Below are 14,120 nucleotides of genomic sequence, written 5' to 3' on the forward strand. Positions count from 1 at the left end.
TGGATGTGTGTGATGTGCTTAGGGTAGTTAGGTTTAATTAGTTCTAAGTTCTAGGCGACTGATGACCTCAGAAGTTAAGTCGCATAGTGCTCAGAGCCATTTGAACCACTTTTGAACCACCGCCGCGCCAAGCAAACGCTTTAATTCAATGTGAATTTTCTGACAACGAAACGGATCAAAGTTATGTAGTGCTTTCTAAAGCCACATTGTTTCCTATTGTACTCGGCAATGTTAAATATGGGTTTAGTAGCAACAAAGACAAACATTTCTTGTAAGAGATGAGAATTCTGTAGTGAATAAGGAGAGTTGAGATCCAGATTCCAGGAGGGCGCCATTGCCACTCTTGCCGCCCCTCTCCTCCATTCTTATCCACGGCCATGTGCATAAATCCATTAGGCGTATTATCCTGAAGTCTGAGAGCTCCCATTCGCCGAAGAGCATCTGCGGATAATACGAGCAGATATCTAGTGAAGTAGGACTGACTGAATCGGACGTAGGGGGCCTATCTGATTTTCAATACAGTTCTGTTTCAAATGCCGTGTATGTACAGTAATGCAACGATTTGACATGTTAATGAATATTGAAGGAGAGATTTCCAAACAAGCCGAATAACGGAGAGATCATACAAGCAGCTATATAGCCTAACACGCGGGCGAAGGTATGGGATCAGTTACAGTACTGTATCTGGTAAAAATTAATATAAAGAGTCCCGTTCCATACTCAACGGCGAACGTGTGCCATTTGTGGTGTAGTGAACCGTTTTCGCACACTGTGCCAGAAATTGGGCAACAAAATGATAACGGCGACACAAGTGCAGTTAAAGGGTGTGATCACAAAAACAACACTCAAATAGGCATCCAGAATAGGTAGTTAGCCCCGTACAACTGAAAGGCTATATTCAGGAACAATCTACTAAAAGTAATCTCCGAGGCAAAAATATGATACAGTATTTCCAAACAAATTAATTCTTTGGCGATATCCAAACATATACGTGAACTCTCACAACGAAGGACACTCATGTGCAGATAACATGGAACTAGACAGTGGAATACTTTCGGAGAGACGACATTAATAGGGTACAGGTTGAGACAACAGACAGTCAGAACATATTACAACTACACTCCTGGAAATTGAAATAAGAACACCGTGAATTCATTGTCCCAGGAAGGGGAAACTTTATTGACACATTCCTGGGGTCAGATACATCACATGATCACACTGACAGAACCACAGGCACATAGACACAGGCAACAGAGCATGCACAATGTCGGCACTAGTACAGTGTATATCCACCTTTCGCAGCAATGCAGGCTGCTATTCTCCCATGGAGACGATCGTAGAGATGCTGGATGTAGTCCTGTGGAACGGCTTGCCATGCCATTTCCACCTGGCGCCTCAGTTGGACCAGCGTTCGTGCTGGACGTGCAGACCGCGTGAGACGACGCTTCATCCAGTCCCAAACATGCTCAATGGGGGACAGATCCGGAGATCTTGCTGGCCAGGGTAGTTGACTTACACCTTCTAGAGCACGTTGGGTGGCACGGGATACATGCGGACGTGCATTGTCCTGTTGGAACAGCAAGTTCCCTTGCCGGTCTAGGAATGGTAGAACGATGGGTTCGATGACGGTTTGGATGTACCGTGCACTATTCAGTGTCCCCTCGACGATCACCAGTGGTGTACGGCCAGTGTAGGAGATCGCTCCCCACACCATGATGCTGGGTGTTGGCCCTGTGTGCCTCGGTCGTATGCAGTCCTGATTGTGGCGCTCACCTGCACGGCGCCAAACACGCATACGACCATCATTGGCACCAAGGCAGAAGCGACTCTCATCGCTGAAGACGACACGTCTCCATTCGTCCCTCCATTCACGCCTGTCGCGACACCACTGGAGGCGGGCTGCACGATGTTGGGGCGTGAGCGGAAGACGGCCTAACGGTGTGCGGGACCGTAGCCCAGCTACATGGAGACGGTTGTGAATGGTCCTCGCCGATACCCCAGGAGCAACAGTGTCCCTAATTTGCCGGGAAGTGGCGGTGCGGTCCCCTACGGCACTGCGTAGGATCCTACGGTCTTGGCGTGCATCCGTGCGTCGCTGCGGTCCGGTCCCAGGTCGACGGGCACGTGCACCTTCCGCCGACCACTGGCGACAACATCGATGTACTGTGCAGACCTCATGCCCCACGTGTTGAGCAATTCGGCGGTACGTCCACCCGGCCTCCCGCATGCCCACTATACGCCCTCGCTCAAAGTCCGTCAACTGCATATACGGTTCACGTCCACGCTGTCGCGGCATGCTGCCAGTGTTAAAGACTGCGATGGAGTTCCGTATGCCACGGCAAACTGGCTGACACTGACGGCGGCGGTGCACAAATGCTGCGCAGCTAGAGCCATTCGACGGCCAACACCGCGGTTCCTGGTGTGTCCGCTGTGCCGTGCGTGTGATCATTGCTTGTACAGCCCTCTCTCAGTGTCCGGAGCAAGTATGGTGGGTCTGACACACCGGTGTCAATGTGTTCTTTTTTCCATTTCCAGGAGTGTAGTTGAACTCTCTAGAAAGAAAATCAAACCTTGCAAAAGCCGCACACTGTTTGTGGCGATCGTAAGTACTGAAAACACTTTCGTGAAAATGTAAAGTATCACGTCACAAACCGGATCACTTACGACAGTTCTCGATGAGGCACAGAAAGGAAGAGAGGCAGTCAGAGAAGACGGAGTAAACGTGAGATGGAAAAGTGTTTGGGGTAGTGGTCTGAGAAACAGAGTGCAAAATAATGATAACTAGAACACAACCAGTACGTTAGTCATAAGCGGTGTAGAAGGACCAACAATGATGGCAAAGACAGGATATCATTCGGAATGGTAGACAACACAGAAATGAACGTAAACGATTAATGCAGCAGACATGTTGCAGTGTAAAAAAAAAAAAAATAAACCGTCTCTGTTCAGCTGTAAAGTTTCTTGAATTTAAGCGGTATTTGTGGGAGCTCGATAAGGAATAATCTTGTTGCAGGGGAACAAAGCAGAAACCACTGCCAACACAAAGCATATGGAGCTATACTGAATATAGGAAGTGAAACGTGCACAGCTGTTCTTTAAAAAGGCCGTAAAATTCATCCCAAAGCCATTGGATCTTCGGGGAGCGGTCAGCCCAGTGCTTTATTCGAAATGACGCGGCTTGTAAACCGACAGAGCTAGCTAACATTTTCGGTCCATCATTTATGGGACGTAATCAATAGGTCAGCTAGTGCACAAATTCCTGCACCGTCAACACTTCCGCCATTCTTGGCGGATGTAGAGGTAGCATGCCTCGATATTTCTGCAGGCGTTTCCAACAACTTGTTGAGTCCATGCCACGTCGTGGAGCTGCACTACGCCGGGCAAAAGGTGGTCCGACACGATATTATAAGGTGTCCCATGACTTTTGTCACCTCAGTTTAAGTTCCCGAATAAATCGTAGCAGTCTCAGGCGTTCTGCTTTTCGGGAGATGATTAGAGAGTGAAATTATGATGGTACACCCGATTTCACGATCCCTATCTTGAACAGTCCGTAAACTATCAACGTCTTTGGCTAAGATGAGTACTCCCACAGCAGGTGTAAGGCGGTCATGTCATTTTGATGTCTCTAAGCCATCGACGTGGACGTCAGGGAGAGCAAGTTACGTTACTTTTAAGCGATCGTTGGTCTTACCGTGGCACAGTCTTTGCCTCTGTGCAGTCTGATACATTCTTATTTGAAATTTTCCAGGTGATTGACGTATTCTATAGAGTCGTCTTGAATTGAATTGTGTCCGTTAGACGAAGAAAGATTTGTTGTAAAGGACAGCAAGCACGAATATGATGTATATATCAGAAGGAGAAAATGATATAAATTTTGAATAATGTTATTATTTTTGAAGAGAAGAAGTCCGAGGTAAGGCCGCAGCACTGCGCAGCCAGTTTGTCGGAGTGATTATTGTCAGCTAGTTAACTTGCTCAGAACTGAGGGGAAGACCAGCCGAGTACCCTGAGCCATGCATTAAGATATCAACTGATTAAGCTATTTGGTTTTTATAGAAATTCTCTGTTAACTCTATACCCTTTTCAAATCATTGTTCACTTTGTTAAGCATAGTATTGTTCAGAACAATGTTATGTGTGAAGACCTTGCGAAATTTTTCTCTGTCATTTTGAATATGTATTTCGTTCTAAAACCGTTGTTTTGGAATTTCATTTCGTAGGAATAGTTACTCGCCTCATATCATTGTTTAAAGAGGTTTTATCATTACGCATTAACAGACTGCAGCACACCGTATGCAACAGTTTGAATTATGTTTGAAAAATTAACAAAGACAAAAAAATACAAATCTATCTTAGCCGCTGTCTACTTGCTGTTTTCTGTCGTGCTTTCGAGAAATCTGCAACAATGTTGTCAAGACCCGAGGTAAGGGGAAATTTTGTTTAGGGCCAGATAATTATTTTACTTCAGTTGCACATTTTATATAAAGACAAGCTGAATTCAGACCAGTTTCAGTTCAGTTCAATTTAGGTTCTGTTTCATCAAAAGTTGGCATACGAGTTTAAGTTCGATAACAGTTAGTGGGTACGTAATTTAGGTGATACATGGGGTTTTTATAGAGAAGGAGGTAAATTTGGGCTAAGTTTCGTAGAGAAACCTATAGTGGGGATCTTACACAGAGTCCTAAAGTTCGAATCCCCGTAAATGCATAATGTTGTGTTAGACTGATTCCCCTAAATGATTAATGATATGACTGCGTTGCAGTTAAAGTTCTTTCCTGCTTGCGGAAGCTAAACTTGCAAATCTCCTAGAAAGTCTAGCACTTCCAAGGACTAAATATTATGTATTTTTCGTAATTATTTTCTCTACAATGAAATAAAAATATTCAACATATTACACTTCAATTTAAAAATCATTCTTCCAACAGTTACTACACGCAATGCGCCATATTTTCTCTCACTGCGTTTTGAATATATCAGTACAGTTCAAAATCTATACTAAACAGAACAAAAGCAAGTCTCCGAGCAGTATAAGGAATGCCGTCGGTCAATGTTAAACAGAACAAAAGCTTGTCTTGGTGCTGTATAAGGTATGTCGTCAGTCAATCAAGAATACACTGCAGGGACTGACTATACACCATTTAATTTCGCAGTGCATGCAGTCTACGCCAAACACTTTTATCTTTCCCAACGCTTATGGATACTGCGTGGGGTCGCTATAAAATCTCTTTTAGAACACGTTTTTATACACATTTGCATATAACAAATCCGCTACATGTGGTTCCCCTCGACAATATTGTTCGATAAACTCTCCTGACTTAATGATTCGTACTGCACGAAAAGTAAAATTACTTGCTAACGGTCGTCACAAGCGAACCGTTACAAAGTTTGTTCATTAAGCAATAACTTCGGTGGCCAATTTCTATGTACGTTAATCTCTATTTCCTCCAGTAGCTTTAATACTTGTTCTTTTACTGTTCTAAGCAATATTTCTGAATTAGCAGAATTATTAAACCTACTGGAGGAAATGGAGATTTACTTACATAGAAAATGGCAGCCGGAGTTATTGCTTAAAGAACAGAACGAGTTTAACTTGAATGCGTATTTGAGGAACTAACTAGTAGAAACAGCACCCCTCAATTAAACAGTTACAATTTGATTTCATGATTTGTCACTAGACGTCTTGTTTTATATACTTTGTCATGCTATAAGTTTTTCAGTAACTAGATTTTATACCACTTTTACACATTTCATTCTGATTTTACGAGGGTGGTTTGATAAATCTGGAAAATTTCTACGAAAGAACGGAACATATTTGTTCCGCATTCATGGCTGGTAAGCTTGATTATTCCAAGGATCGTGTAAAGAATTCCAAGAATGTACTGTGTACAGTTCATTGTTGCCAGCCGTCTGAACTGATCAATGTGTCGGCTGCTTTCGAAAATGGAAAAAACCGAATTTCGTGCTGTTATTAAACATTATCATTTGAAGGTCTGGACTGGCGCGATTGCTCACAGTCGACCAAAAGCGCATCCGGCACAACATTTTCAACACAACATCTGTGCGTTGTTTAATCGCAATCAACAAGACTTTTTGAGAGAATTTGTGACTGTTGATTAAATGTGGATCCATCATTACACACCAGAGTCAAAACGACAGTCACAACAATGGATAAAGGATGGTGGAAACGCACTACACAAGACACAGATTATTTGTCAGATTGTAAGGTGATGGCCACTGTTTTTTGGGATTCCTAAGGAGTAATCCTCACCGGTTACTTGAAAAAAGACAGAACCATTAGTGAACCATATTACGCTTCATTATCGGATCGTTTGAATCATGCATTCGCTGGAAGAAGACCAAGGTTGGCGCAAAAAAGTGCTCTTTTTACCATGATAATGCACCATCCCGCACATCAGCGATAACGATGGGAAAGGACATGAAGTGTTCACTAGACTTAGCCCCAAGTGATTTACTCCTATTGCCCAATTTGAAACTTTGGCTTGCCGAGAAGAAATTTTCTTCAAATAAAGAAGTGATAGTTGCAGTCAACGAGTATTTTGCAGAGGTTGATAGAACTTATTTTTCTGATGGGATAAAAATCTGGAGGATCATTGGACCATGTGTATATCCCTCAAAGGAAACTATGTCGAGAAGTAAAGTGAATTGTGTACAACAACTTTATTTTTATTTTTTTACGAGACTTATCAAACCAACCTCATAAGTATGGATTTTATTGCTAAATATTCTATGGTATTTTATGTTTTGTTGTTAGACACGCGTCTTAGCCAATGAAACCAGTTCAATTAATTACTATATATATCCTGTTTTAACTCGCTTTATCTCGTCACTAACATGGCTATAGCTCGAGCTTGCTTGAGTGCAGGACGCCCTCGGGCCATCGCTAGCATTTTTTTGCGTACCTGCTTGTACAAAAGCATTAGACATTGGTACTCGAATCAGAATAGGCTTAATGGTATTTTATGGCCACAAGCCATGTTATCCTTATCATTTAATGTTAAATTTTTTCAGTACCTTTGGCCGCCAGTTAAATTAATTACTTTTTTTCTGTTTTGTTTCAACAAATCTGATTATTCACTGAAACTCTCTGGTTCATTAAAACTTTTTGCCAGACCAGGACTCGAACTCAAGACTTTTGCTTTTCGTGGGAATATTTTGTGATTTATTAAAAATCTTAGTGTGTGGTCTTGCTCGTTATTGTTCATTGCATTTGTTCGGGGCGGATGTTCGTTGACACCTGTTCAAGTTCATCGTTGATCCGTTCACTCAGTTTTTTTTTTATTGCAGAGGGCAGCTAACCTCCTGACCGAACATGCTGAGCTATGTGCCGGAAAAACCAACTGAGCTACCCACGCACGACCCACGACCCGATCTCACAGCTTCGTTCCCGCAGTACCTCATCTACTACCTACCAAACTTCGAGTCGCGATCCAGCACACAGTTTCAATCTTACAGTGAGTTTCATATGAGCGTACACACGGCTGCAGGGTGAAAATTCATTCCTAATCAAATAAAATGCACCGTATGTAATTGTCTCTTCTTAATTTATTGCCCTCCCGCCGGAAGTTCCAATCCTCCCTCGGGCATGGGTTTGTGTGTTGTTCTTAGCATAAGTTAGTTTAAGTGGTGTGTAAGTCTAGGGACCGATGACCTCAGCAGTTTGGTCCCTCAGAAATTCACACACATTTGAATATTTAATTTATTGTTTAGGTTCGCAATGAATCTGAACGTAAGTCCGAGCTACGCCATGGCTCTTTGCGCTAGTTACAAACATGGGATATATTTTTGGTATTTAGATGATGCTTCAGTTGGCCACTCGACTCCACCACGTCTCTGAACGTTAGGCAGCGTCGGCACGATTATTCCGTAGTCTCTCAATGGCTGTGCTTCTGTAATTGTGAATTACAATCAAATTCATCCCGAAACTGGGCGTTATGTCCCCACGTGACAGACACCCACCTAGCTAGCCTTTTGTACTCAGACATTCGCATCCATTAGATGGAACCAACGTTCATATGTCATATCAAGATGGCACACATTCCTTTGCTGGATAATATCAGTGAAGACTGCTGCGATACCACTAACTCTACGAAACAAATGCATGGCATACATCCTCCTAAAAAAGTTGTCCCAAACGAGAACAATGGTGCCACCACACCAGTATCTCTCTCCACAACAGCTGCAGAGTTGTAACGTGTCTCATGGGCACTCTAGAAGAACTGCCGACGAGAATCATTATCCTGCCTAAATTTGAGCTCATCTTCAAATAGGACACCGTGCCACGGTTACTGTATCCAACCCGGAAGGAATAGCACCTTATTTCGTGAGGCGCACTAATTCTGTGTCTCCATACTGTCGAGCAGACTACTGCTACATGGCTCTCCTCTTCCTATTCTTCCCGAAACGGATACGCCGACTTGTGTCACGTCCGCATCGGTCATACAAAATGGTTCAAATGGCTCGGAGCACTATGGGACTTAACTGCTGTGGTCATCAGTCCCCTAGAACTTAGAACTACGTAAACCTAACTAACCTAAGGCAGGATTCGAGCCTGCGACCGTAGCGGTCGCGCGGTTCCAGACTATAGCGCCTAGAACCGCTCGGCCACCCCGGCCGGCTCGGTCATACAAGATGAACCGGTAGTTTTATCTCCTGTAAAGAAGCATCAACCCTCAAGTTGTAACTATGGATCCTAGTGGAATGACCCCTCGCTGTGGCACTCCACACATGGTCTTGCCTCTAACGCTGACGAAAGATCTATGAGTTGAAATAGTTCTTCGTCTCCTCTGACAAAATGGTTTTCTGTGCCGTTTTCACTTTTTTAGTAGTGCCCATCCGACAGCACTCTGATGAACGAAAGACCTTAATGATTCCTTACCCTTGACACAAGCTGGTGACAGATTTTCATCCTGTCTGCGAGAAAATAGATTCTATTCCCATTTTTGACTATGTCGGAAGCAGGGTGGGATTTGTGGGAGGAAACCCCAGTTTCATATTGTGCCCTGAGGGGCAGGGAGACACTAACTATGCTCACTCAGCTACTAACCAGATTATTTTCTCTCATCTTATTTTACTATTGTCGGTAGTACTGATGTTCATTACTCCTAGCTAGAAGGAATTACACTATAAGGCAAAAGAAAAAAAGAAAACAATGCAATATGAAGAAGCTCTAAAAATTATCACAAACTGATATTCATACAGATATCGATGGAAAATGGAAAACTGTAAACTTGGCAGCTGATGGATGAATGTGTGACGCTACAGCGCAGCTGGCAAGGATAGTAAACAGGGAACATGCCGATGCCAAAGCGTAAAGTATTTGCGAATTTCATTCCATGTACTGGTTCTAACCGTAACCATGGCTCGCAGACAGGCACATGAACATTATACGCATGTGTCGTCAGTATTTGAGACAGTTGGATTAATCGTTGAATCGCCCAACATTTGAATAGGACTATTCGATGATGCTGGCAGGAATAGGTGAAACATAGCTGAAAACAGTGTCAAGATGGAAGTGGTCAACCTAGAGAGGCGACACAACGTAAGGAACGAGAAATCGTCAGACAGACTCTCAAGCCCTGTATTCATCATATCATAGATACTCATAGATACTAAGTGCTACTGGTGCTACAGTGACCACATTAAGCATTAACAGGTGGCTCACAGAAAGGCGGCTGAGCTCACAACGCCCCTTGCGACCATTACCACTGACTTATGTAAACCAATATTCCCTCTGCAGTGGTGTCGGGAACATACCACCTGGAATCTCATGGAGTGGAGTTGTCTTCAGTGATGAGTCCTATATCTAACTGAGCCCACATGACCAGAGAAGGCGTGTCTGGAGATGATCCAGACAGCAGTGGGGCAACAATCTGACTGTCAGCCACCATATGGCCCGGCAACCAGGAGTGATGGTGTGGGGTGCCATTTCACTTCACAGCCGGACATCTTTGCTTGTCGTCCGAAGATCGTGGTCTCGCGGTCGCGTTCTCGCTCCTCCTGGGTTCGATTCCCGGAGGTGTCAGGGATTTTCACCTGCCTCGAGATGACTGGGTGTTTGTGTTGTCCTCATTGTTTCATCATCATTCATGAAAGTGGCGAGATTGGACTGAGAAAATGTTGGGAATTTGTACGGGCACTGATAACCAAACATCATCATCGTCATCATCATAATCATCATCATCCTTTGGTTGTCATCCGCGGCTACATTATAGCAAAGCGGTACGTCGCTGATATTCTAGGCCCAGTTTTGTTGCACTTTATAGCAAGGCAGTCTGGCCTTACGTTTCATCAAGACAATGTTCTCCTACACAGAAGGAGAGTTCCTAGTGCTGGTCTTCATGCCTGCCAAACCCTAATTCGGCCAGCACGTTCGCCGAGTCTCTGCCCAGTTGAGAGCTTTTGTAGCATTAGGGGCAGGGCTCTCCAACCAGGGTAGGATTTTGATGATCTAAAGGGCCAATGGAACGAAACTTGGCACGATACCTCTCAGGAGGGCATCCAACATGTTAAGCTTCCTCTCTTGAATAAATCATCTAATTTTCCTGAAATTGTAATCATTTGTTTGTCTGTACTTGTACATCTACTGGTTTCCATCCCTCTTAGATAGTTTCTTCATGGTGCATTTGCTTCCTGTTTTCCTGCAGTTTATTTATTCCGTTACTGTCTTACCCTGCTTCCAGTTGGTGTGAGTTCAGAAGTGGATGAGGAACTCCTCGTTGCACATGAGACCTAGGAGGGATCTTGTCTGCTCTTTGTCCTGCACCCATGTACTTGTACCTCTCTTTAAACTACTTCTCATCTATGATATCAATATTCAATGGCTCGGCATTGCCATATCTAGACACTATAGCAGTTCGATCAAATTTCATGCTCACGTAAATGCAGATGAACTGTTGATTAAAATTCTTCTGGGTGTTATGCTGCGTCATTACTAAAAACTAACAACAATAATAAACTAAACCCGACGTTTCGGCCGAATTGCAGCGGCCTTCCTCAGAGCAATTCGGCCGAAACGTCGGTTTTAGTTTATTATTGTTGTTAGTTTTTAGCAATGACGCGGCATAATACCCAGAAGAATTTTAATCACTATGACACCGACCTCGGAAGCCTACGTTCTTATATCAGATGAACTGTTCTTTGAACGAGGGACTGAGGACTGATGTTTCGCCCCCCCCCCCACCCCCCAGCCCCTCCCCCGACCAACCACAACGAATTTCTTTCGTAAGGGGAATGCTTATTGTGGGTTGACAAGCACGCAGAGAATCTTGTGCAAACTGTTGATAGACAACCTGATGGGAGATGTACAACGCAGGGTTTCCTACAATGTCTTTAAGTAGGACAGGTATTTTTGAGTGCTTGATACAAGTCTCTTGTTCTGAAATTGTGCTGTTGTATGTTTCCTCCTCCTCGGAATTCCCTCCACACAATGTAATGACATTGCAGGATGGCAGTAAACTCCTGATATGGAGCAGTTTGACTAATGTCGTTGACCTTTTATCCGCCAACGTGCTGGGCACACTAATTTCATCTACATTTATTTTCTGCGCCATACTGTTTCCCTTCGACTGGAATATAACGCACACACTGCGTAATTACCTCATTTCTTAGTCCATATTTATCAAACTTCTCTTTGACAGCAAATACTCCTGTGGGACTGGAAAAGAATGCAGATCTATAAAAAGGGTTAACATAGCAAATACTCCTGTGGGACTGGAAAAGAATGCAGATCTATAAAAAGGGTTAACATAATTTATTTATCTTGTTGCAAATCGATTTCGACTGATTTCAGTCATCATCGGTGCATTTTTCTAACCGATACATGCCATAAATAGAAGTACTGTGCCGGCCGCTGTGGCCGAGCGGTTCTAGGCGCTTCAGTCCTATTGTCCTTGGCAGATTTCTATCATGATAGAAATTTGCCAAGGACAGTATTCCTACTTATGGCATACATCGGTTAAAAAAATGCACCGATGATGACTGATATCAGTCGAAATCGATTTGCAACATGATAAATAAATTATCTTTCCACGACTGGTTACCACATTCTTTATTATTTTATATTCCACGGTCGCTGCGCCGAAAGGGAACCTTATGGAGCCCAACATTCAAAAGGGTTAATGATTATTTTACACATATAGCTTTTGGGGTACCCTATGGCATTGATCAATTTTTGAATTATTGGTAACGAATTATTCGTTTTTCTTTTTTTTCTCTTTTCCTGTTTCTTTCATGACAGATGCGATAATTATTCTCGTTAATAACCTGAAGTTTAGATATACATTTCACATTAATATCCTTCTCCCACGCCGCAGCTAATCTGTATACAATGTCAGTTGCTCAGTCGCTTTGAAGTTAAATGCCACGATGATAGTTTCTACACTCATTGTATAAGCGAGTACTTAGTGTAGTTCAGAGATTACAGCTGGAAGGTAATACAATGAAAGTTCGTTCAATTCGCATTTTTCACTCTATCATGCTCTATACCATAAAGCCTTGGAACAAATCTGTGCATTCACAAAGAATATTTTCAGCCCAGGACGAAACAGTTCCAACGATCGGTTGTATCACGTAGCGAACTTAAAAAAAAAAAAGAAAAAAAAGGAAATCATTGTTTTACTACATGCCGACAAAGAGGTCATTCCGGACGGAGCACAAGCTCGGATTGTTTCCAGGATGAGGAAGGAAATCAGCTGCACACTTTCAAGGGAACAATCTGGTCATTTGCCTGGAGCGAGTTGGGGAAATCACGGAAAACGTAAGTCTGGATGGTCGGACGCGGGTTTCAGTCGTCGTCCTCCTGAATACGAAGTCCAGTGTGTTAACCATTGCGTCACGTCGGTCGATTCTTGAACTTAGTCCTGGCCAGTGTTCAAGCCTCTCGAAATTCTGAGTGTGTCTGTCTTGTGAGATCTGTGCTTAATGATACGAATTCATTCGGAAGAAACAATGGTTAATAATATGGGTTCAATAAAAAAAACTGCCGTTTCACTCACTTACAGAAAAGGTGATCACTACTCACGGATTGGGCCTTACTCCTGTTCCTACTGGCCGACTTCTGCCTACAAGGCAATACGAGAAGCGATATATGCTTGCGGGACATGTGATCAGCACGTCGCCGATCTCTCCAGATGTTAATGCCAGTAGAATATTTCGGCAAGGTACCGGGCATCAATCCCGGGTCCCTCACCTTTGAAGGCATTCGAGTATGGGGCTGGTCACTCAGTAACATTAAACGGAAAAAGATTTGATTAATAAGATTTGTTTATCAGTTGTACAGGAAGATGTGCATTATTTCGTAGTTTTCATTTCCAATACGACTGCGGCAGAACTGAAAATTTGAGTGATAAACCTCAGGTTCTCGAATTTAAGTTGAAAGGCTTCCTTAAGACACAACCCTTTTATTCTATGCCGGCGATCCACGCAGTACTATAGTAGTATTTATTGCGTAAACTACTGTAAACGTATCGTTCTTTAAATTTTTATTTTTTCCTCTTTTTATAGTTAAAATTTCTTGCCGTCTTTCTCTGAATTATGTAGTAACTCGTTCCATGGCCAAATGCCTTTGAGCCACATGGTTCTACACATCCTTGTCAACAAAATTAAATGACAGTTGTAATGAGACTAATATCGCTGTCGCCTGTGTATACCAGTTATCATTTAATCACTACAAGTAAGACTTTTATTGCTCACTGCAGTACAGCACATTCTATTTTTTAAAAAATCTCATACAAATGAATGTGAAAACGTAGTTAAATTACTATTTACACTATCATTAACATTACATGAAATGAGTCAAGTGTAGCCCAGTAAACACTAAAAGTTCAAAATTAATCTGCTCTTCATGTCATATAAAGGGTGATTCAGCTGCCCCTACTGATGTAGTTTTATCCAGCCCGCTATGTTAGATCTGGCCTTCAAAAACCACGAGCGAAATTTCCACAATCTCTCGCTCGTTACGTGCAAACTGTTAGTCCAACAGAAAAAAAAATCACCAAGACATTTATTTAATGAAGTTAAATTTTGTACTGGCATACGTTTTCTCTAGGGACCGTAGTTTTCGAGTAGGCTAGAGGTGTGACCTTCAAACCCACATCCTCACCC

Source organism: Schistocerca cancellata, chromosome 9 (genome assembly GCF_023864275.1).
Source record: "Schistocerca cancellata isolate TAMUIC-IGC-003103 chromosome 9, iqSchCanc2.1, whole genome shotgun sequence".
Taxonomy (NCBI): domain Eukaryota; kingdom Metazoa; phylum Arthropoda; class Insecta; order Orthoptera; family Acrididae; genus Schistocerca; species Schistocerca cancellata.